This window comes from Manduca sexta, chromosome 11, assembly GCF_014839805.1.
Source record: "Manduca sexta isolate Smith_Timp_Sample1 chromosome 11, JHU_Msex_v1.0, whole genome shotgun sequence".
In the NCBI taxonomy this organism is placed as follows: Eukaryota; Metazoa; Arthropoda; class Insecta; order Lepidoptera; family Sphingidae; genus Manduca; species Manduca sexta.
The window spans coordinates 5,527,821-5,553,171 of record NC_051125.1 but is presented as its reverse complement, the minus strand read 5'-3'; the positions used below and the strand labels follow the sequence as shown (position 1 = coordinate 5,553,171).

The window sequence follows — 25,351 nt, the reverse complement described above, 5'->3', positions numbered from 1 at the left end:
TGATACATTGTGGAAGGGTAAATGAAACACATAATATCAGAGCAATTTTTATTAAAAACAAACTCAATGTGGGAAAACAATGCTTTTTCATATTACGCTATTGCAATATAGGCTTACTTTTGTGAAATTGTATTTCAGAAGGTGGCTTCAAACAGCATAATGCTAGCTAGTTTCCGATTGAAGACCATAAAAGATGTGCTTATGGGCTGTTCTTATCTTATTTACGCAATCAAAAAGTGATCTCTTATGACCAAGCAACGCGAAAGTCACCAGTTATGTGAAAAATCACGTAAATTCTATGTAGCCTCTAAACTAAATTCTTTGTATTTATATATTTTTAGATTGTGGTTATCTCCTTTGATAAATCTATATGTGTATTATAAATGCGAAAGTAACTCTGTCTTTTAGTCTGTCTGCTTGTATGTACGTTGAACGACGGCGCTAATTTCGATGATTTTCGTATGGAGATAGTTTGATTCTGGGGAAGACATAGGCTACTTTTTATCCTGAAAAAAATTTATCCCGCAGTTGGAGCCGCGAATTAAAGCTAGTTACAAATATATTTCAGTAGCAATTACTAAATGTTATAACTAAATTTTTCAACATTTTTCAATGCCATCAACGCATTTTTAAAAACCCAAAAACACGTCTATAATTCCAAGAACTATTCCAACGGCAAGAAACACCGAAATTCCAATTTTCGGCAACGCTTAAATACATTTGAACGGGGCCTGCTGATGCCATTTAAATCTTCCTACAGATCCTATTATAACAGTAAGGTGTCGGGAGCTAAGTAACCGTGGTATCTCGAGCCTACAGTACACAGGCAGAGCAATAAATTAAACAAATCCGATTTGCACGTGCGCGAGGAAACAAAACTCTTTACTACGTTTCGGTGATCGTGTTGTTTATTTGATGACAAAACAAAGTAAACGTAATTCATTGTTGTTTAAATGGAAATTAATGTTTGCGTTTATACATTACGGTTGTTTGACAAATTCTATTAGGTCTCTCTGCTTTGTTTGTTTATTGTTTTATAAATGTTTATTATAACTATTGGTCGAAATACGATCGTCGAATCTATACTAATATAAAGTTAAACAGTTTTAAGAAGTTGTGTCGAGAATTTATTGTAATTAGTATAGTTACATACCTTCCCTAAACAAAGTTGAATGAACAAGCTCTGCGCTCAACTATAATTGTTCACAAAATTATACTAGTTACGGAGTTAGTATACAACTTTTTATAACCCGTGACGCTGTGTAGAACATTTTCAAACAAAGTACATTCCAGGAAAAAACTACATTACATTTGAAAGTTGAATGCCCGGATCAGTTAAACTAAAAAATATAAAAAGTCCTTGTGCATTTGTAAATTATCAAAATATTAAGCAAGTAAAATACTGATCAACATTTTACCTAATAATTGATGTTGGTTCGTTTTTTGGCTTACCATCCACACACCTATTTGTTCGGATAAAGAACAAAACTGAAAATAACATCATCCCATTTAAAAACCACCGTCTACGACTTACTGACAAATATTAGAGGAAACGAATCTTGAATGCTAGATTTTTGTCCACAAAAGACTTCCAAATTAAAAAAAATCTGTTTGAATTAAAAAAACGATACACTATATATCTAAGTAAACCACCGCAATACTATGGGAATTCTCATTTGCACCGTTTAGGGAGTATAACGCGGAGTTTATGGTCATCACCTTACAGGGCTTGCGAAAAAGAAAAAAACAAAACGTAAGTAAACCTATGCGAAACACGTCCATGAGAGTCAGCCGATTCTACATCACGTACACAGAAAAGAGAACTTATATTACTTCCGAGGGCTGTAATTGTTATAGACCCGGTTTCTCTTATTACTCAACTTAAACCATTTATTTTTCTACATACAAAAATAACACTTATTGTATATAACTCAATAGTTTTATTTATCTTAGTTCGCACTTTAAGTAATTTTAAGTTTATATATTTTATAAAATTATAAAAAAAAATCATTTAATCTGTTTTTCGTATTAAATAAATAAATAAACAAAGAAATTTTATAAAAAAACCATACAGTTGGCAAAGCTAGCTATACAATTGTTTTGCTGTAATGTGTGATAGAAGAGTTACCAGCTCATTATACGCTGTTTCTGTGATTTTCAGTTGTACTTCACTATTATCCTAGCACATAAAATCCTTCCTAGCATGCGACCCAATGAAATAAAAAAAGAAATATTTCACAGTTCAAGAGTAATTAAATATTATATTTGATAATAATTCGAAAGTCACTCGGACCGCTAAGCACAACAGGCCACGTTCATTTCCCTTTATTAACTTTGTACTTACATAGCGTAATAAGCCTAGTACGTTGCACGATTGTTTTTATATATCAATAAATGACCTAAAAGGATCTCATTATAAGTCGTCGACAAACGCTAAATATGTTATGATTATTAATAATTCATATCGTTTATAAATCATAATCGTTAAAACGTTCAGTTTCCTGTGCCTTTATAGACTAGTGTACTCAATAACTCGTATCGAATTAATTAGTTTTTCTAAGAGATTTCTTACATCTATATTAATGGTGATTGGGTTTTATATTCCAAAAAGGTACACGACATTTAATTTGAAAACTGCTGTACATTGAATATAGGAACTAGTGCAATAGTGGCAGTCAGCAAAACAAATGTAAAACACACCTGATAGCTACTTAAAACAATATATCGCCACATCATAAATAAACAATAGATCGGCATAACATTATTTTTAGAGTTTTATGACGATTTTTGTATTTTATTTTTTCCCCACATTTCGAAGACTGCAGCCTTTATGGTGACGGTGTGGACTGAGGTGTTGGCCGTCAAAAAGTCAGTTACAATATCTAGCTACACTTTATAATTACTTGGAAAAGTCGGGGGAAAAATAAAATACAAAAAGCCGCGATAAAATCTGAGACCAAGTTTTATTTCTATATCTAACATAAGAAATCATTATGCAAAACACTTCATCGATCAATTTTAAATCTATCTATAAATATTCTTGATATTTTTTCATTTATTTGTGATTATGATTATCCATTACATTTTCTACAATACAAAATAATTTATGTATGCACCAAAATACAAATTTAAATTTTACAATGCAGGTTAATGCTCTAACATTTTAATCAACCACACATTTGTAGCCATTTTTGAATAATGAAATACATTAGCAATGTTTTATTTATTTAATGTGTTATTAAGTACCATCGGCACACGAATCACTCGTTAAAACATAACATAATTGCCATTAAAAAATAACTTATTTTCCAACAGTATTAAGACCTTCTTTCCATTAATAACGTAGTTTAAATCTTAAACTTATTTGAAATGCATAGAGGAATGTAAAATGTATACCATATCAAGGGATATGTTCTCGAAACATTAGAAGCTCGTTGCATGTAGCCCAGAGGCAAGAGACTGAATAAATTTCACCCTGCTCATTATATTACTGAAGAAAACCAGCTGAAACAACACACTGTGAAAACATTACAGCGAGCGTGTACAAGCTTTGTCGTCTGCAGATTCTGCAAAATATCTTTTAATATTTCGTATGTTATATTTGATTACGTTAATTTTTCCTTCAAAAAACTAAAACTCAGTTACGAAATGTTTTCAAAAATGAATAGCATGAAATTAGAAAATAGCCGTTGTCGCATGCCACTGGAATGAAGTTATTATGTACGGTAAACATTTTTTAGTATTGGTCGCGTAAAATTAACCCGTTGTAGATTAAAAAGCCAGAATATACTTAGGTATTATAATATGAAATGCGAAATGTAAAATTGTTTGGAATAAGTAATATCTGAGATAACAGAGTACCAAACGTAGGTACGTTTGCTCAATAAATAAGACATTTCAAGAGACGTGAGCGAAGAATAACACCATTATTTTATTTATGATACTATACCTATATACCTATATACCTAGGTCTTCTTAAACCATAAATTCTATACCAAGAGATTTACCGAAATCTGATAACTTCTGTTATGTAGCTTCATAAGTCGTGTATTTTTGTATAGTTTTACTTTTAATAGTTGTCTTGCACATGACATGCTCTCGGACATTCCCTAGCACTGAATATGGTTCCAAAATGTAAATCTTCAAGGAATAATTCGAATACTATTTTAAAAGTTAAGATTTTCTAAATATAATTAAATAAATAAAAAGGATTTCATAATTTCTGAGTCATGTATGTCAATAATTAAAATATATAAATAAAATATTTTTTCTCCATACCCATCGCATAATAATAACTATAAAACCTTATGGGCAATTTGCAAACAATCAAAAAATTAGCACAAGGCCATAGACCTAAAGACCCATTTTTTTTGCATAAATAATTTCCAACCGTCAGATCCATTACCTATACATATATCAACGTTATCAACGCTATAAATATTCAAGTAGTGAAAAGCTAATAGGTCAATAAGGTGCTCAGTGACCGGCTATTACATGGTTATGGGTGAAGTCACGCTTGACCTACCCCAGTCTTTGATTGAGCAATTTTCTTCTACACTACGCGATAACTTAGTTAGATTAACACGTCACCTCGTACGTAACGAGCCGATGGCAATTTTTGCAGTTTTCAAAGTTCGTAAGTATGGTGCGTGTTTATATAATTGGCAGTTATGGCATGCCAACGATATTGGTTTCGATTACTTTGAGTTTTTAAGTCGTGTAAAATGCAGTATGATGCAAATCTAAAGGAAGTAATACAAAGGTATACCTATCTTTTGTTGCAACTGAAAATTTCTTTAGGTCGAAAATAGTTTGGAGGAAAAATACTACTTTCTAATTGTTTCATATAGCATCTGCTGACCCACTAGTTCGTGTGCTAGCTTATGCTTTAATGGGCCTATAAAACAATTTTCATATTCTATTGCTAACATAGAAATGGTATATAATACATTCATTATCTAACAAATATCACGTATATACTTGAATTGCTTTGTATCTAAAACTATAAATTGCCTTTCATTCCTTCAAGTACACATCAATTATTCAGTTCAAACGAGAACTTCAGTACGTTTGAAGTTATACGTGAACTGTGTCTAGAAAACTAGCGGTATTCGTGAACCTTTTGTGTAGTAGAGAAAGAAATGTAACCTTTTATTATATATTATTAACCTTTTATTAACATTTATTTTCTATTTTAAATTTACGTACATATCGATGCCTACGTTATATTAATTCATAGAAATAATGAAAATACTTTAGATAGGTACTTGGTTTTTGTAACAGAATTACCAAATTCCAATTTCAAAATATCAAAACATTACTTTTTATAAATAGTCCAACGTTCACTTAACGTCTCCTATAGCGTATAAACTTGTTAAGGATATTTCCTAGCTGACGCAAACCAATCGGTCTATGTACATTGTACTGACGAGGAAATCTGCATTTCTGTAATACAACGTTCTGATACGACAAACTCTTCTCAAAGTTCAAACAGTGCGAGTGCTGCTAGCCGATTCCCTCTGCGGATAACAGAATTTCCGATCAGCCAGGGACGCTTCTTCCGACGCTTCGTCACTGTTTATTTAGCTTAGTGTATTCCACATGGTGCAAACTTATTTTATATCCGAGCTGTAGGTATCGGTTTTGTAGCAAACTTTGGAACGTATTTCGTTTCCCGCAAACTTCGTAAGGAACAAATACTTCCGCGAAATACTTTCCTATCGGCTTTGTACGTTTTGTATATTTTTACAACTATGATTTATGTAATTACAGCTTACTAATATTTTAATAACGTGTCAACAGGTAATCCCATATGACAGTTTTGACATTAGAGTATTACGATAATATTCTGTAACGTTTTTGTACTAAAGACTTTCTTTTCATGGATGTTTCGAGAAGCTACGTTAATTTATATGTATTTTTAGACAAAATAGTTTTTGTTACGTATAAGTTAAGTAATCATATAGATAGTTTTACAATATATCATAGTTTTCTAGTTCTTGAAAAATACTTCTTGGACTATGATATATACGATGTTGACGTTTTCTTGAGGGAAATCAGAACAAATATCCCATTATCTACATAAATATATAAAGCTGAAGAGTTTGTTTTTGTTTTAACGCGCCAAGGAACTACTAAACCGATTTTGTTTTCTTTTTACTAATAGGAAGTTAGCCCTAAATAATATTAGCTACTTTTTATCTCGGAAAAATATTCATCCCAGAAAAACTTTTTCACGCGGACGAAGCCGCAGACAAAAGCTAGTCATCAATAAATTCTGTAAACAATATAGCAAACGGGATCCTATGATAATTTTATAAATCTTTAACACTATATTTGTACTGCCTCCACTTTTATTGGTTGCAAGGCTACGAAAGTAAGCGGGTGTAAGTAACAAAAAGTAATAAACTCCTACCGTCATTAACATGATGGCGTTAAAGAGTCGTTATGAATTTTTTTCGGCGGTCTCGCCTCGGCGCTGGGCTCTTCAGACATCTTTTAGGATTTTTTTGCAAAAAGTCGTCATATTCGCGAAGCACGACGCTTCAGATATGATCTGACAGGCTGTCTCGAGTGGCGCTGACCTGTCGCATACATAAAAACAAAATTCAATATCGATTATAATTACAAATGAAAGGGCTGTAGATTAATTGATAGCGGAATTTGTGAGAAATAACGTATCTTTAAATGAATGTTCTTTTCCGAGCGAGTTATTGTTTTTATGGCGGTAAATGTTAAGGAGCTCTTAAGTATAGTTAGCTAATTATGACAAAATAAACAAAATAAAAATAATTCATGTACAATTTTCTGTAAAACAAATTCACCTTTTATCTTCGCAATAAAAAATATAATGTCGTGGACAACAAAGCCAAATAAAGATCACCTAAGATATTTTCTTTACATTTATTTTTTTCAATTTGCAGAAGGAAATTAAAGGTCTGTTTGTTTTCCAACGCGGCACTTAAGGTATTTATTTTAAGCCTTATTGAGCCAACTTCATCTTATCTAAGGACGCTTATGAGGAACTCTGTCAAAAGATGTTTAAACGTTTCTGTATTTTTACGCGCTCTTGATGAAAAATTTGTTTACGCATCGTAAGCGTTATTTTCCTTGCAAAAATAAGCAAAAATGTTTGTTGAAATTAGTACGAGTTATTTTTTTTATTCCAAGTTATTTTGTCCGTAATGGGCATTGAAACCGTCGTTGACTTTTAAAGCTCGATAACTCTGGAAAACTTTCTTGGCCCCGACAATAAAATTTCTTCTAATTCTTAAGAAAATTAAATCTCAAAACTCCACTATAAAGTTCTTTAAATGAATGGCGAGGTATTCCTTTGTAATTTTATTTTATTCTTAGGGGCAAAAGATTTTAATACGGTTGAATATAAAATTAATTAACGTAAAGTGCTTCTCTTATTAAAACATAAAATAATAAAGATCCTAAAAACTTAAACTATTTTAATAAAAAATCATAAACATCTTCTAAAACGTACTATATTTCGCAAACAATATTCAAAAATAATTTTCGTGTAATAAATTTCGATAATCCACTGCTAAATCGAATAAGACGCAAAATATATTTTTTATTAAATTAGTTTAAACGATATACAGCGAAAGTTAATTGGTATGTTACTGTGTTGCGAAAGTAAAATCTAGTGTTATTAAAGAAATCTTCTTATTGTATCATACTCTTACTTTCATTTAATGTGAAAGTTTGTGGACATTTCTGTATGTTGAATAAAATCAGAAGCAGCTAAACGGATTAAATGAAATTGCGACACGGACATACTATGTCTTAAATTAACACGTAAGCTACTTTTTCACACGCTAATTTGCTCGCACGGGTAATAATAAAAAATATTTTTTTAAATAGATGGCGCTATTGAGTTGACGCTATGACTCGCTACAGTGTTCTAGGAATTTTTATGACGCGAAAGACTGTTCACCCAAGCGAGGCTGCGAGCAACACCTAGCATTGCTTTATTATTAATATATATCCAAATAACTGCAACTTATAAACACAGTAATATTAGAGTATGAACGAATCAAAAGCATCGGTGCGGTAAAAGTGCTTTTTGACAGATATTACGCGAACAGCGTATTCAAATCGCACAAACAATATGTAGTGGGTGTTAAAGCTTCTAACTTTGCCGTTGTAAACTTTGGTAACTCGCCGGCCAGAGCAACCCATCATTTTGTCTGGTTACATGCACTCACAATAGTCTGAAAACATCGAAAATGTTACTTATACTGTTTATTTATTTTTAATAAGGTACACCAACGGCACTACATAGTACATCAATTAATATTAAAAAAGCAATAAGGTACAGCATCTGATATGTGTGCTACTAATAGGTGAACACAGCATTTAATTTATGCTAATACCCAATCAAACAACGCTGTAAATTACTCCTCAGGGCGAAGCGTCGTCCTTTCATCCTTTCAAATTCACTTAAGGGTCACGGGAATCATTCGCCAAAATTATTCCCCATTCTACATCTTCATGATGAACCTTTCATGTCGTAAAGGAATCCGCTTATGAATCTCCCAGTGGATATTCGAGGGATCCTACAGATCCGCCGATTTTTGCCTATTTAATAATCGATTATCGCCTGAGGGTATGGACGGATTACCATATCAAAAGAACGCATGATCTCATGTTCAGCATCAATTTGGTGAAACATTTTACACAAAGGCGCGGACCGTGAGAATTTTTATTTGACGCAGAATTTCGTATAGACGGTAATTGATACGTATGATATGCACACTTTTATAACCAGGATTTTATATTTATTATCTGAGGATTTGAATTGTATATTTCAATAATATGATAATAGTAATGAACGCCGGGAGAAATAGTATTATTTCAATATCTAACATTAGCGTAAACACAAGAAATCATAACGTGTTGCTCACTGCTTTGCCAATGTAAAAAGTCGTTCCCGCAAAAAGTTTCTAAATTAGTGTAGCGATTGATAACACCAACAGTAAGACGACGGCGCCATCTATAAAAAAAAACATTGTTCCCATCCGAAAAAATAGCATACAAAGTGGTCTATATATTAATTCATGACATGCTCTCTCCGTATGCGAAATATAATCCAAATCTGTTCAGCCATTTCTGCATTTATTTCTTACAAACATCCAAACGGCCAAACATTTTCACAAGGTCTTGCATTTGTAATATTAGCAAGCTAAGATTAAATGTATACATAAACCTATTTATTCTTACAAATTCCACGTTACTAACGCGTCGTTGATAGCTCAGTGCTATTGTTGTAGGACGCCACATCCTTTGTGGAGTTTGAAATTTTAGCTGAGGCATTCAAAGCGATGCTGCGGCCGGATGCATCTACCTCTAACTTATATCACAACATAAGGGTTAATCCCCGGAGTTCATCGGCTTAAGGATTTAATTAAATATTTAAGCTTAACAATCTCTATCAGACTGCATGGCAAATCCAGAGAAAATTGTAGTTTGCAAATGATATTTGAAATCTGAAACATTAGCAATCGTCAAATATTTTATTTATATTTTTCAATAGCACGTTCGGAAACTATATTTCTTCGTTCCTATTTGATCGGAGTTTCGTTTGAGCATACTCCAATTTATCCGGCTATTCAATAATATAAAAGATCCATTATTCAAACTATCAGTAAAAGGCAAAACAGAACAATAAAACGTTACATCTAAGCTGTTATGAAAGACGTTGAATCTTTAAAGCGTTACACATACGCTTTGTATACAAAGAAAATATCAACGTCATTTAAATAGTAAAGCGAGCATTGGAACGTAAAATCCGTATCGTATAAGAATTTAAAGACAAGCATTTACAATAACGAGTGTTGTTAACGGGCCTCGGAACGCTTTGACGCACCAACCTTATCCCTTCCTATTAAAATTCTTTCAAGTTGGGAAAACTTTGGTGTACAGGAGCGGTCTAAGAAAATCGAAATGAAGAATGTTATGCTATAATTATATTAAAATTCTGCACATTTTCAACAATATTGAGATATTTTGCCGGTGTTTTCAATTGTTTTTGGTATTTTGTGAAATTCTTGATTGTGTTCCTTCTAGGAATTGGTATAAAATGTTATGTTGTTCTACTTCAAAATTGAACTAGTTTACATTATTAAGAGTTATAATATTGAATTTAATATTCTTTTTTTGTATTTTTAATACTTATTATTTATTTAACCTGTTCAAAATTCTAAAATCGTTTTATTTGCCTAGTAGTGGCAATCCTGGGATATCAAACGCGATGTGATTTCGAAGGAAAAAACGCTTGTAATAAATAAATAGTCGCCCACGTAAATGTGTCGCGTTCGGAGATTAGCCTGTGTATATCCGGTTCCAACAGGCCGGCATAATTGTGTCGACTATCGAGGGTAATCATCTCTCGTCAGTCGACATTCTCCTGGATCCCTCTCCACTTACCATCAGGTGCAGTGCGGTCACCTTGCTGTGCTCGTATAAAAAAAAGATAAAAATAATAACATTAATTATTTAATTAGATACATTTTATCTTAATTTTAGTTATCCAAAACATAAATATTCATGAACATAATAACACTGTAAAGAATGAAATTTCAAATAGGCAAGTATTAGAGGGCGAACCACCCTCGCAGGTAATCGGCTGACAAATGTCTCAGATATTTTACCAACTTCATTTCGTAGATGCTTCCAATAGTGATGGGTAGCTGCCGTCTTTGTCTATTTTAAAGGAAAGTATTTTTTTTTTTCGATATAATATAATATTTATAATGATATTGACTAATCATTTTTTTTTGGAATGAAGTCATAAACTCTTTATCTATTAAAATTTAATTAGTTAGAAATAGAATTTTTTTTTTTACTTAGGTCTTTCATAATTGAAGACCCTTATAAATTACCAATCTTGCGAAGTATATTTTAATCTCATGAAATAAGCTGTATAAATTTTATAATATAATTAAGTATTTTTAGGGTATTATAGCCAACTTATTACAAGTTCATTACGCCACACATCCAATATTCTTTTATTTATCCACACTTTGTTCGCGTTTCCGCTACATCTATTCAAGCACGATGGTGTGGAAAATACATAATATAAATTCATAGAATAGCTTAGGTGCAGCCCTATTCAGTGAACGTAGTCTAGAATTTATATCAAAAATTCCCATTTTCTTACCGCTTTCCAACAATAAGGTGCAAATTTAGGGTGAAGAATTAGGCTCCCCCGACAACAGGCGTGCGGAGAATAAGCGATGCAATGGGGTGCAAAATGAGAATAAAGTGTAGGCGAGGGGCGCGTTTGAATTCGAATAACTCGATTGTAGCCGAATATTACTCTTTACTTTCAACTTAATTTCACTATTTGTAGAGAACGCAAAGCCAAAAAGTTAAACCGAAATCAAAATTGACAAAGACTAGTTTAACTTTGAATCAACTTTCAATTCACTTTTAAAGAATTTTTAGACTCGAATGGACACTAAATCTCGCATGAATTTAAATGAACACAAGTACTTATTTTATGGATACATATAATTTATTCAATAAAAAAAAATCGTATGAAAAATACACCTCAATAAATCGATACTACTTCACATCTAATCGATTTAACACACATACATGCTCATCCCTTACGTTGCGAGTTATCGCAATACGCCAATGATAAATAACAATGTAATACATCTGACGTTGGTTGATTTATAAACAGAGAGGTATTTCTTAATTTAGCCCTAGTATATGAAGGTGCTAAAGGTGACACGAAAAGCCATTACGACGCTTTATCGACTACGGTAGGTACGTTAAGGGAATAACAATTTATTGGACTCTGTTACCAATACAATAGGCAATATCGAAAAAGTAGAAAATAGGAGTCATAATATGCCATATTTACGGCGAAATTTACCATATTTTCTATCTCATCAATAGCGTGATTCCCAAGGGGTAAATATTTTGCTGTTGTAGAAAATTGAATGCGATGCGCGAAACGATAAACGCTTCTTTGTGGTTTAAAATTTGTTTTGTTTTTTAAGCCGATTGACATACGAAAAGAGCATTAAGATTATTTTATCATTGGAGCTTGGATTTTTGAAAGAGAAGTTCACTATTTTCATTCAAAATTATTTGCTGTCGCGTGTTTCAGGACATCGTTAGTATTTTTACTGCATGTGAATCCTATTCGTGTTTATATTTTATATTCTGAATAAAATGTTTGCTTTTAAACTTCTCACAAATCTGGTTTCAAATCATAAATTTTTATGTACGAGTATTTCACTTTTTAATTGTTTATATTCAACATTTCAAATCATAAAAGAGCGTACTGACTCGAAATAACTGATAATGACATTATTTCATTATTACCGGAAAATATAAACAAAATACATTCCGCTTATATTCTCATTTAATAAAATTATAAGCGTAAAAATACGTACAAGATAGAATACACGGACAAGGAAAGCCTTGCAAAACAAAAACATTTTTCTTACCGTAACCTCGTGTTTACCGGCAACTGTTTGCCGTCCCGGGGCACAGATGTTATTCGCCATAAGCCACCCTTATTAGGGATTCCGTGTGTTCAGCCAAGGTACAAGCAGAACTATGTACTTTTATTTTAGTGACATTATTAATATTTTCCTCTTACATGGTTCTTGGAATACGTTAGATATTCAATGTAACCTATATTTTTTGAGGACCTCGTTAAGATTTTGGTACCAAACATGAATAAATATTAGATATTTATTACGACTAAAATTCCTTAGCAAACCTTATGAAATGACATTATAGTATTATGAATAATATGAGGTATAGATTATCTGAAAGGAGCATTATGAATGCGAAAGTTTGTGAATTGTGTTTGGATGTTTGTTAGAAGTAAATACAGAAACAATAGAACGGATTTGGATGAAATTCGGCTCACAGGTAGACCATGTCTTGGGTTAATATAAGGAATAATTTTTATTCTGGTAATTTGAATAATGTTTTTTTTATTGTTGTTGCTGATGTCATTCTTTCTTTAAGGAACTTTTGTAGCAGGTAAGGCTTATCACACGGTTGAAGCAAAGAATCAAATAAAATAGGTTAATTATTATTTTAATATCTTATAATATGACATGTCTAAATTTTAAACACTGAAACAATGCGTATAAAAGTTAATTAGTATATTGCTAATTAGAGTGAATTCACCAATCAAATTATAAAGCGATTAATTTGCACGAGTAGTGACACTCATCAAAGGAATTATTTTCATACATTCAATCAAAAAATATTAAATGTATTATGTATTATAATTTGTAAATTTCTTAATTAATGTGTTTTATATCTGACGTACCCATTACGAAATAATTAAACTTAAAATGAAACGGTAAAGCAATTTTGAGTATATTGATAGTACTATATTAATAGTAATTGATTTGATCTCTCGTTTTCTTATTGTATGGACTTGTCACAAGAGTTATTTAATTGCTGAAGCGTAAAATAAACGAATTTAAAAACAATTTTTTTACGACTATTTTTTTTACCACGCAATGTTTCGAAGACTTTGCGTCTTCATGATTAAGTCCGCCCCGTGACTACGAAGGTTGCAGTCCTCGAAACCTCGGGAGTAACAAATTAACGCTAAAAATCCTTTACGTAGATATATTATGTGGATATCGAATATTCGCGTAAACATAAAAAATCACACGACGAATATTCAAGTGAACATAAAAAATCATTAAATGAAATTTATTTCATTTCCATCACACGACGAATCTCGTTACCAGCAACATTCATATCTACGAACAAAATAGCTCACTTTACTGCACTGATAAACGTCTAACTAAGATAATCCTTTCGGGTCGCTGCTTCGAAAACCAATATAACCAATAGATGAAACCATAAAATAGGATTTCTGATATCCGTAGTTCGTACTTACTCATAAAACTCTTTTATTGAACCAGCGCCATCTGTCTCTAAATAAGGGAAGCATTATTTTATACTTGGGTTGATTTTTCAATCAAGTTATTCGTAGGATAAAAAAACATGAACAAATAAAAAAGTAAAATAATAAATTAAAGGTCTTTCAAGTTATTAATGCCTCGATGACGTAGTTATAATGCGAGCGCTGTATGACTACCGCCCTAAGATCTCTGGTTCGATTCCGGGTCGGGCAAAGCTATATTGAGGTATTATGATCAGTATGTGTTCGGAGTCAGAAATCTATCCCCGGTGTTACGATACGGTCATCACTTATTACATCACGGAAAGAAACACGCTTGGCGAAAAGTGGATGCCCGACATGCATGTCTGCTTACCCATTCTGTGTTCTATGTGTTAAAGTTGTTCTATATTGTAACTTTTGTACTAACTCAGTGATGGTCTTTCACTTGATGATTGCAAAATAAGCCCTTAAAGATTTTATATGACGTTGCTATGCCGTTTTCTTGTTATCAAACAGAATATTATCAATAATCTTTGTTTCTCGTTAGACCACGGCTTGCTTTTCGGTTCGTTTTATCGAAACATTTTTTTTTTATTTCTCTTGTATAATAATGTAATCTTCGTTCTTACTTCTTTATAAATTTACAAATACAAGAGACTTTATATCTATAAGACCATTTTTTAAATTAAACAGCAAGCCATTTCCATTTTATAGTTATTTTTCGTTCAAAAGAAAAATAAAATTATGCAAAAAAGTCTATAACTCATGATAAACTGCGAGAAATTTACGATATCGCGAATGTAGTACCTTACAATCTATCATATCGTGAGTCAAAAAAAATATGGAGAATATATTTTACATTCGGTCAGGTGTCGTGGAAGTCCTGAGGGAAATCTAACTTTCCCGGAGGCGCAGACAGCAATCGATTCTATTCAAATTTATGACAGAGAGAAACGGCTTGCTTTGGAATGACATAGAGCTGTAAAAATATTCTAGAGGATATTATGAGGTATTTAATTCCATCAAATAAAATTTAATTAAGGTATGGTACATAGTTTAATAATGAAGTGAATTAATTCGTTTGATTCATAAAATTGTACATTCCTTCACTTCACAATATTATTTTATGATTTTTTTGGATCACAACGATATAATTTAGTTTTAAATAAAAATATAGTATACGCACGCATGATAAAACTTAAATAGGTACATGGTTGCAAAGTTAAAAGGCAACTAACAAAGTTCATTCAAATTCATAATACCAGTGTAATGTAAAATATGTTAAAACTATTTTACACAATAACTTTAAAACTGCTAGTTTAGTAAATAGTTAATTTCAAACTCGTGCAAGTTAAAATAAACAGAAATTCTTAGCTACGTAAAATTAAACTTCGTAAATTTCTACACAATCTTGTTGGCAATATTCCATTCTAAGATATAAATTGGTTCTTACTATGCGAATGGAATTCGGATAAAATTAGATATACCTACAAACATAGTATAGTATAAGCAATAGGAATTTCCAGTACTATCTAATCTTCCATTATATTATTGCACTATACTTTCCATAGTATAAGAGCCCAAGTCAATGCTCGTGCTGCTAGGTCGGTTGCAAAACTCTCTTTATAAAGTGACACGTTTGACTCTTGAAAGCAAAGACTACTAACATTAAAATATTATATTTATATGTTACTCATACTGTAGGTTAAGCCTAGGTTCTGCTATATCAATCTTTAGCGATTGAAGGTATAGAAACTAAGAACGCGAAAAATAAAACAGTTTTTATTGACGATATAGAGCATCTCTATATAAATCCGCTACACTCGGAACCCTATCAATAGCTGTCTGCGACTGGCAGATTCGGCGCCGACTTCTCACAAAATTCGCGCCCTTATTTTATTGCCTTCTGTCCAAGATTAAACTTCCCTAGATTTTTTTAACAATCCATTCACTCAAATACAGTCCATGATAAAAAAATTCAAGCGAACGGAAATTAATAGTAGGTACCTACAAAAATATTTTATTAAGAAGAAATTAAGTAAAAGTAAGCCCCTTTTTAGATAGAAAATGCTTGTAATGCCATGAGATTTCTTTGCACTCGTTTCTAGTTAATTTCTTATTGCTGTGAAATCGTTGAAACTCAGCTAACCTCAACTGCACCCCGCGGGGTGCGCGCCCAGCGCTGAGCGTGAGTTGTCTAAAGTAGAAGGTTGGACGCTGATCCTAACTCCATAATTTTATTCAAATGTGTTTGCTTATATTAATAGGCATATAAAATATGTCTAATAATTGATGGTTATTGTCATAACCTTAGAAATAATTATGTAAAATACCTTTATCAAACTAGTAAATATATATATATATACAGATTCTTTCTCAAGCACTGCATAAGTCATCTCAAATTGATAAATCAAATATAAAATATTTATTCAATGTCCATCAACTGAAATGTAAAATTAAACAAAAGACCGTTGTCAACGAAGACGGAATACAAAAAAACTAAGAAAATCTACTCAAGTAATTTAAGAATACAGAATTTTTCTAAGAAATTACCAACATAAAGAAAAAAAGTACGCAACAGTGGAGTGCCGCGGGCAACAAATCTTCATTCTACCGGATTAAACCACCTCGGTTCTATAATAGAGGCGGTGCGAACACTCTGAAAATTTCTGAAGTCAACCTTCCAAGTTTAAGTTTATTGTGCCTTATCTTCTCACCCTGAGATCTGATTGCGCTGTAAAACTACAAGGACAGACAAAACTTACACAGTCAGATTCTACGGTTCTAGGTACACTTAAAAACATTAGTATTTATATATTAAGGAATATTTTGTATGATTTCTAAGAAATATTTTGAATATTGGAGATAAAGTCCAAATTTTAGTGTCATCCGTATTAGGCGTTTTTATATCTATGTACTAATAAATCTGACTATAGTTATGAAAATATATTTTCCATAATTTAATACAGCAAGTTAATAATATAAAAAAAATGATTATCGACTTGGAATTTTCTTTTCTTACGAAACAAGACTCATACTGAAAGAAAATAAAAAAAAATTCAGATCTCTGTAATACTTTTTTTGCCAGCGGCATTTAATCCAAAACAATACATTAAAATTATAAAACAAAGGATTTTTTCACAAAGAGATAATACTCTTTACTTCCATTTCGCTGTTAAATTAAATATTGGCTTTCGGCATACACCCGTGTTTTCAGGCAACCTCTCTATAAGTTGGAATATTTCCAAGAACGAGGCCCAGCCCATCACAATTTGTTGTATAAATTTTAATACAAGTTACGGATGAAGTTTGCGAACGTTGTAATTTTTTATTTGATCTCTGCCTGTTATGGAAAAATGGATTGCTTCAACTTTCCTTGCCTTTATTTACTTTTGTGTTTTTACTTCGTAACGAGCCGAAATCAGTTTCAGGATTGAAAATTACGTTCTACAGACTATTCACGAAAGAGGTAGCAAATTAAATTTTATTGGTGAGATATGCAAGCCATTGAGTATGAAAGCTTACCTAAAATACATTAGGACTGACTACTGACTGATAGTCTTACTAATATCTTATCTTACTTCTTACTAGTATTCTAATATTATAAATGCGAAAGGTTTTAAAATGTTTTGATGTTTGTAAGAGGTAAACAGTAAATGGCTAAATGGATTTAGATGAAATTTGGTACATACATAGATAGACTACATTATCTTGGATTAACGCATAAGCTACTTTGTATCCCGATAATTTTCTACCGTGGACTTTAATTTTTTTTTAAACGATGGCGCCGAAGTCCTCTCTTTATCATCAGGCTTTATCATTCCTACAGTTATTTGGGTACTTTTGTTGCAAGGAAGCCATTTCCCACGCAGTGAAGCCGCAAATAATTCCAATTTAATCAATTGTTACTGAATATTTTCATAAACTTCCATAAACTAGTTCCGAGAGTGCAGCGATGGGACAAACTGACAGAAAGTAATTAAAGAGAACTAAATTAAAATCCCCATAATACTGTAAGTAAGCTCCACAAGCAATGGCCGTAAGTACCCGGGCAAGTTTAACAACAAACTGATGAACTTAAAGTTACAAACTTCTTTCATAATTCCTTTTGAAGTGCTATCCTCTTTGGAGTTTACGGTGAAAATTAAAAATGGCAGCATGTGCGTCGGTATGTACAACATCGCGAAAGAAAATTACTAACGTAAACTTATATTTAATAAAATAACGAGATGAATGTATGAAGCATAGTAAATAGATGTTTTACGTAACATCTCTATAATCATAAATCTTTCAAATGACTACATTGAAATCGGAATATAAATTATTAGGCACATTTCGCTTGAACCTATCATGATACTTTTGACTTATAAATAACTTGATCTAAAAAAATATAACAGTCATATAACTTCAGTATTAACCTTACGAGCAAAAAAATACTTTCGAACTCACATGAAAAAAGATAAACATCACAGTTTTTCGTACAGGAATTGAACCTGCTCGCTCTTATTTTATAACCGTATCATTAACTACGCCACAGAGACTTAAGTCTGTATACCTCACTATTAATTCAGCAAATAGCTCTAAATCCCTCAGTCGGCTCTTCCGCCCCCTCAGGATAAATAAAGGGAGGTCGATTGGTATTCTCACACGATCACCCTCAACACTAAAAGGTTTCATTTGTTTAGCGAAAATGAGTCGCCAAAATTCTTTCTCGTAAGATAACGAAGGTTTTTCGAAGAAGTACATCATTATTTATGAGATTGTTAATATAAAACACAATTAAATCAATTTGGAGAAGGAATGGAATGGTTTTTCACTCCACAGAAGAGTCCATCGTATATTTTTTCATAAAAACGTTTTTCCTGTCTTTAATCAATATCAACATGTAATAAACGTTGAACAAATAGTGACAGAACGGTTTGTTGAGAGACTCCCATGCCATGGTTTTTTGATTTGACCCTCAGGGACACTCAAACATATGTAATCTATCCTTCAAACCCTTTTAATCGGGCAAGATCCTAGTATTAAATTACTAATTTTACATCCTATGTTGCTAGACGATTTATAATCAAAGCGATTTAGAACTAAGCCACTTACCTAATTGACCTCCTGACCAAATTACGGTATTAAACAAAGAAGCTAATCACCAAGTTCTTACTTTCTACTTGAAGTATATAGTCCATTGAAAAGTTACATTTGGGGTTGCGTTTTTTAGAGGACGCAATTTTATTTTTTTGAAGTGTAGAGGGGGTCAGTCTAAAGCTAAAACCAAGTTTGTGGGGTCGCCACCCTTGTCCCACGGCCGCCATCTTGAATATAGGGGTTGAAATGGTTTTTACGATGTATCTCTTAAACTATTTATCTGACAAAAAAATGTATAAACATTTTTTGTTGCAAATTCAATTCTCTACAACTTTGGTCTAGTAACTTTTGTCGTAGAACTATAAATAAAAAAGTTATAAGCGAAAATGTTAAGAAATTCAATGTTAAGCAATGTCCATTGCAACGTCATCAGAACGTGTGTTTATAAGGTTCATAATACTTTTTTTTGTACTCTCATTAATACCCAAATACCCAAGGGACCATTAGGGAACAAAAGAACTTCAACACAACATTATCAGCTATTCTTACAATAAAAGAGGTTAGAAATAATAATAATAATAGCAGGCAGATGTTCTTTGGTTCCCTAATGGTCCCTTGGGTATTTGGGTATTAATGAGAGTACAAAAAAAAGTATTATGAACCTTATAAACACACGTTCTAATGACGTTGCAATGGACATTGCTTAACATTGAATTTCTTAACATTTTCGCTTATAACTTTTTTATTTATAGTTCTACGACAAAAGTTACTAGACCAAAGTTGTAGAGAATTTAATTTGCAACAAAAATGTTTATACATTTTTTGTCAGATAAATAGTTTAAGAGATACATCGTAAAACCATTTCAACCCCTATTTTCAAGATGGCGGCCGTGGGACAAGGGTGGCGACCCCACAAACTTGGTTTTAGCTTTAGACTGCGTCCTCTAAAAAACGCAAGGTAAGGCCTAAAAAATGTAACATTTCAATGGACTAATAATAATGTAATAGACGAAAGACATTTATCATTAATTGACTTAAAATATTTACCGGTAAGATCCTAAATGTGGGGAAGTCATTCAATCCAGCTCTAACTCTTCTTCTTGCTCAATCTGCACTTAACCTATAATGTGGGGTCGACCCAACACATTACTTACATCACAATTGTTACGGAAAGGATTAGCTTAGTTTTTACCATTGCCTGCATAGCATTAACATTCTCTATGATATGCCATTCCGGGGCAACGATCTAAGAAAAAAACACTCAGTGATACCCGATCAGAAAATTGAAACTAGATCCTTTTCGATGCCAATACGTCAGGGCCAGGGTAACCTTTAACTACAAATCATAATTTGTATGCATATAAAACTGCATAAGATACCTAAAAGGTGGTATAGATACTGTATAACTAAAACAAAAGCTTACAATACAATTAGGCATATAATTAATGTCAATATAAACCGACCAATAACAGATTATTGAAATATTAGATTAGTTCTATTCAGTTATAACAAAGTAAACAAAACACGGTTAGACAAACAGTTATGCAGTGCCGATATCAAATAAACGAAAATCCATTTGTTTATTGCATTGTATAGGTTAGGGACCTTTAAATAGCCTATGCAATATCAAACTGGCAATATTTGGACAATATATTTGATTCACCACAAATAGTGTATTGGCGGACCATTGCTCAGGGTTTAAATTTGATTACTGAAAGAAACCTTATTTAGACAGCTCACATAATTCAAAAAAAAATATTAAACTCAATTTAATAATTGTAATCCATCATAAGCCGACGTCTCACTATTATTAGCAAAAAGAAAGATTTTTAATGGAGAATTATTTCCTTTCTATCAACAGAAACTAATATCTATCAAAAGTAAAATAGCCTCTCAAAATACAAACATCTGGCTCACATTCAGTGGAATAAGTGAGTACATTCGCACAGTTTTGCAAACAATACGCATACGTTCGCCAAATATTTGCAAAATTTAGCGTGTGTAAAAAACTAAAGTTGTGAGTGGTTTGTTAAACCCCGAGCGCGCCTATACAGCAATCCTGCACAATAAGGTAGGCGGAACCTCTCCTAAAATTGCTAGTGCGAGTCATAAGAACGTAGCCTATTTTATTTTGAACAATAAAACTTAGAATATATAAGATACCTTATTATTACTAAATTATTATGACTAGTTAGTTACAATGTATTATGAATACACGATAAATAAATTACGTAATATAATATTAATTGATTGTGAAATAATGTAACTAAGTAGATAAGCAAATAAACATCTGTTTTAAAGTTCAATTATGTAGTGACATCACCATCATCATTCTTTGAATATAAAGTGTTATATTCAAAGAATAATGTTACTAATAATAAAGAAACTATATTCAACACCAAACATAACCTAAAAAATAGTAATTCTATTAATGTCAAACATGCAAATACACCTGAAATAAAAATGAACATCGCCAGAGCGTGTAACTTGCGCCATAATCGAATGAGGACGGCTGGCAAACACTGATATTAGTTTTCTGTGTAAGCAATTTTGGTAAGTGTCCCCTGTTATTCGTACGTAATACCGGACCGCGTTGACCCCAGAGCTCACATCGTGTGTTACTCTTTTATTGAACTATGATAAAAATGTTGAAGCTTTATTTCTATCCTGATTTAATGAATTGGTATGGTAAGTTTTGATAACTTGCTGGTGGTAGGATATATTTTATATCCGTCCGGATAGTGACTACCGTAAACAAGGTGGTAAAACCCGCCATAATGGGCCACGTAAGTGTGTCCCGTTCTGGGAGCAGCCTATGTATATCCGGTTTTAACAGGCCGGCATAATTGTGTTGACTGCCTAGGGGTAATCATTTCTCGTCAGTCGACAATTTTATTGGTCCCCATTCCACTTACCATCAGGTGCAGTGAGGTCTTTTGCGGTGCATGTATAAAAAAAACTTATCGATGAAGTTTGATCTGGTAGGACCAACGTATAAAAAATTGTCTATAGTCCCATAAATGTTCGGTATTCTGAAATGAACCGGTGTACAGTTTATTATAAGGCAAACCTTTTACTTCTAGAGATGGTACTACGCAGCTATCTTAGTGCAACAAGATATCCCAGGATCGACCTGTATACGCGGAATAAGGCCACGCGGAGTTTTGGGTTTTGGTATGCCGGTGTAGGACGTACTTAGGGTTAGGGACTGGGTCCAATGCTCGCTCGGATCATATTATACTTCCAAGTGTCCACATTGGACCTAAGGACTGGTGAAACCAATAAAACTGTTCCACTTCTCCCCCCAGAAGTGGTAGCGATAACGCGTTTTTCCACCGCGAAAAAAAGGCTATTACTTCACCTACCGCCAAAAGTTCTACGTCGCATTTTTTACGTATCATTATTTTTTTTTATAGTACACAGTACTTGATGAATGAATCTCTCTTAGCCGAATTTAGGCCACGACGGCCAATCTCAAAGGATATCAGCCAGATACGCAGGAGATATTATAGTACACAAGTGTGTGCGCAATACACGGACTTCCCCCGCACTGAAGCAATTCTTGTGCACATGATCTCCACACTGAATGCACAATGCATGGCCTTCTCCTCTTCTCCCATCGTAAGAGATTTATTTATCCTCCCCCTACACTTTCTTCCCAGCTATCCCCTCCCGACTTTCCTCCAGCGCCCTCCAGTCGCTAAGCTAGTGGGTTCCAGTATCTCATTAGCAGGTTTCCTCCAGTGATGACTGCAGGGTCCGGTAAAAAAAAAATACACAGACTGGATAAATATTATAATAATTATGTACTTTACTGCGATATTAATGATATTTATGAGGCTTTATAAACCGTCGTTGAACGCGATTGTCCCGGATTGCATTATGGTTATTGTTTAAAATATTAATCACGCGTCGAATTGTGTAAATTAAGTTTATTCATACAATCCCAGTTATTGTGATTGTGTAGGAATGGCGGCCCTCCAGTCAACAGTTATGATTTAAATCAGCTTATATTATGAAAATGTTAAGTGCTAGGATAATGCAATTTAGAATGTTAACCCTTAATGTTTTAATGGTTTTGATTAGATAGATATTTCATTATAATATATGACCGGTGGTAGGTCTCTCATATGTGAGAGTCCGCTTGGGTAAATATCGCCGTAGGGTCCATTTCGACTGCCATGCGGCAGTGTGTAGTCACTATTGTGTTCCGGTGAGAAGGACATTGTAGCCAGTGTAACTACTAGACATTAACCTCCTTATTCATAAACGTTTTTTATCTAAGGACGGAGTAAAGCTGTGATAACAAGCCTGTTTCTCAGAGCCCAACGGCACTGAGAAATAGACATAGGGCCTTTGTGATTAGTTATTATTGTTGTATTTCAATATTAGCCAATCACAACGGCCCTACGCCTACGCACTGCGAAGACTGCCATGCCGTCAGCACTGAGAAACAGACTTGTTATCACAGCCTTACTCGGTCGTTAGATAAAAAACGGTCTATGAATAAGGGGGAAAGACTTAACATCTCATGTCTCAGGATGACGAGCGCAGTGGAATAGCAAACAATACTTTGTAATTCAAGGTGTTGGATGGTGTTTATACTGTATATGGGCTGTATGACTTATCATTAGGCGAACGGTAAGCTCGTGTCGTCATTCAAAGCAATAAAAGAAAATATATAGTTTTGAGAAGATATTGTAATAATATTAACTCTCTATATATAGTCTCACTAGGAGTCTTCTCTATTATACTTATTTGGTTTGGTCATTGTCTCTCTTCTCGGTGGACTTTTTCACTACCAATCCCACTGTCAAAATGGTTTACAAAGGTACTTAGCGTAACTTAAAGAAAGCATTATTTAGGTTATACTCATTTTCTTAAGATATCCTCACAAAGATTCTGAACCTCTCTAATTTATTATTCAGCGAAATATGAAAAACATAATCGTACATCGTAAGAAAGAAGAGTTCGTATATTGCCGGGGTCTGGCGAAATTTTATGAACTAATTTTCCTGAGACAACATTCCTTATATGCGAGTGGTGCCCGGGGCTGTGTAGGCATTTTTTTTTGGACAAAACCCGGCCTGTTTAATGAAAACTGTGTACCGCAATATGCCTCCGGGGACCGCTTTCACTGATTGTGGATTTTTTTTACATATACTTTGCGTATGAATATTTTCATGACAATATATAGCGGACTTTGTCCTGGTATTACCGTTTTAAAAAGGTTTAGATACGTTTGTGTTAAAAGATTTTAAATCGTTCTTTTAAAACCGTTAACAAATACAAATTCATAGGAATTATTATGTTTGTAATAATGACAAAATATATTTGGTGCACCAACTTACTAAATAATGTAATATATTATAATATATTTTTATAACATTATGCATAGCACTGTTGCATTGGCAAATAAAAAACATCAGGGAAAATTAACTTATTACAACTCTTACGTTAAAAATAACCTAACAATAATAACCTGTATATGAAACGCATCGCTAATAATAATACGGAATAGTTTCAATTTTTAAAATCATATTTAATTTAAATAAATTCAATAAAATAAAACTCTTGACTAACAATAAATATTTAACACATGAAACATAAAAGATATACACACACAATATTTTATTGCAATATGGAACAGGATGAGTTTAATAGTGGCGTAAGGTGAGCGAAGGAATTTGCAATAAGCCCCACCTTTGTCTCGTAAAGCGCCCCTTTATTTCCCAAGTTCCTTGAATTTCATCCACTATGTACATAGTGTAGCAACACCGAATTGTTCAAACACATTTTTCTTCGCTGTGACGTTTGCGCTTTGCAGTTATACGCTGTACGACTGTTATGGAACTGTGGTTAATACTTTGTTTTTTTTTTTGTTTGAGGGTTTCATTTTACTAATGTTTTTTTTAAGATACTTGTAATGTTACTGTTATTCATCAAGAATTGATTTTAATATGCTTCTTTTTCTAATTCTTATCCGTTTCCATTAATATACAAGGACATTTCTACATCGTTACTAAATTAAACCACATATTTGTCTTTATCTTCACTAACATTGTGCCAAAAATCATTAATCAATATCAAATATTTACTTACGCCAAATCTCGTGGTTTAGTTTACTGTTTTTTTTTTTGTAGATTAATGCGTATTTATGTATTAATTTGTTTTTCTGACTTTTCAGTGATGGACGTATATTGACGCTTCTACAAATTCTTATAGGGAATTAGTAGTGGTCTTAGCACGTGTCTAAATAAAATTAATAATAATAATAATAATATCAGCCCTGTATTATATACTTGCCCACTGCTGAGCACGGGCCTCCTCTACTACTGAGAGGGATTAGGCCTTAGTCCACCA

At 32.8% G+C, this 25,351-nt stretch overlaps 1 long non-coding RNA gene across 2 annotated transcripts in view; it reads right to left on the bottom strand.

Annotated features, from left to right (window-relative positions):
- Window positions 1–216: 216 nt before the first annotated feature.
- LOC115442930 overlaps window positions 217–25,351 on the bottom strand; it is a 34,415-nt gene continuing 9,280 nt past the window's right edge. For both annotated transcript variants that reach the window (XR_005112219.1, XR_003938567.2), the window contains 2 exons: window positions 6,416–6,584; window positions 217–478 (listed from right to left, as the gene is read on the bottom strand). This is a non-coding gene — a long non-coding RNA (uncharacterized LOC115442930). The remainder of the gene's footprint in view (window positions 479–6,415; window positions 6,585–25,351) is intronic.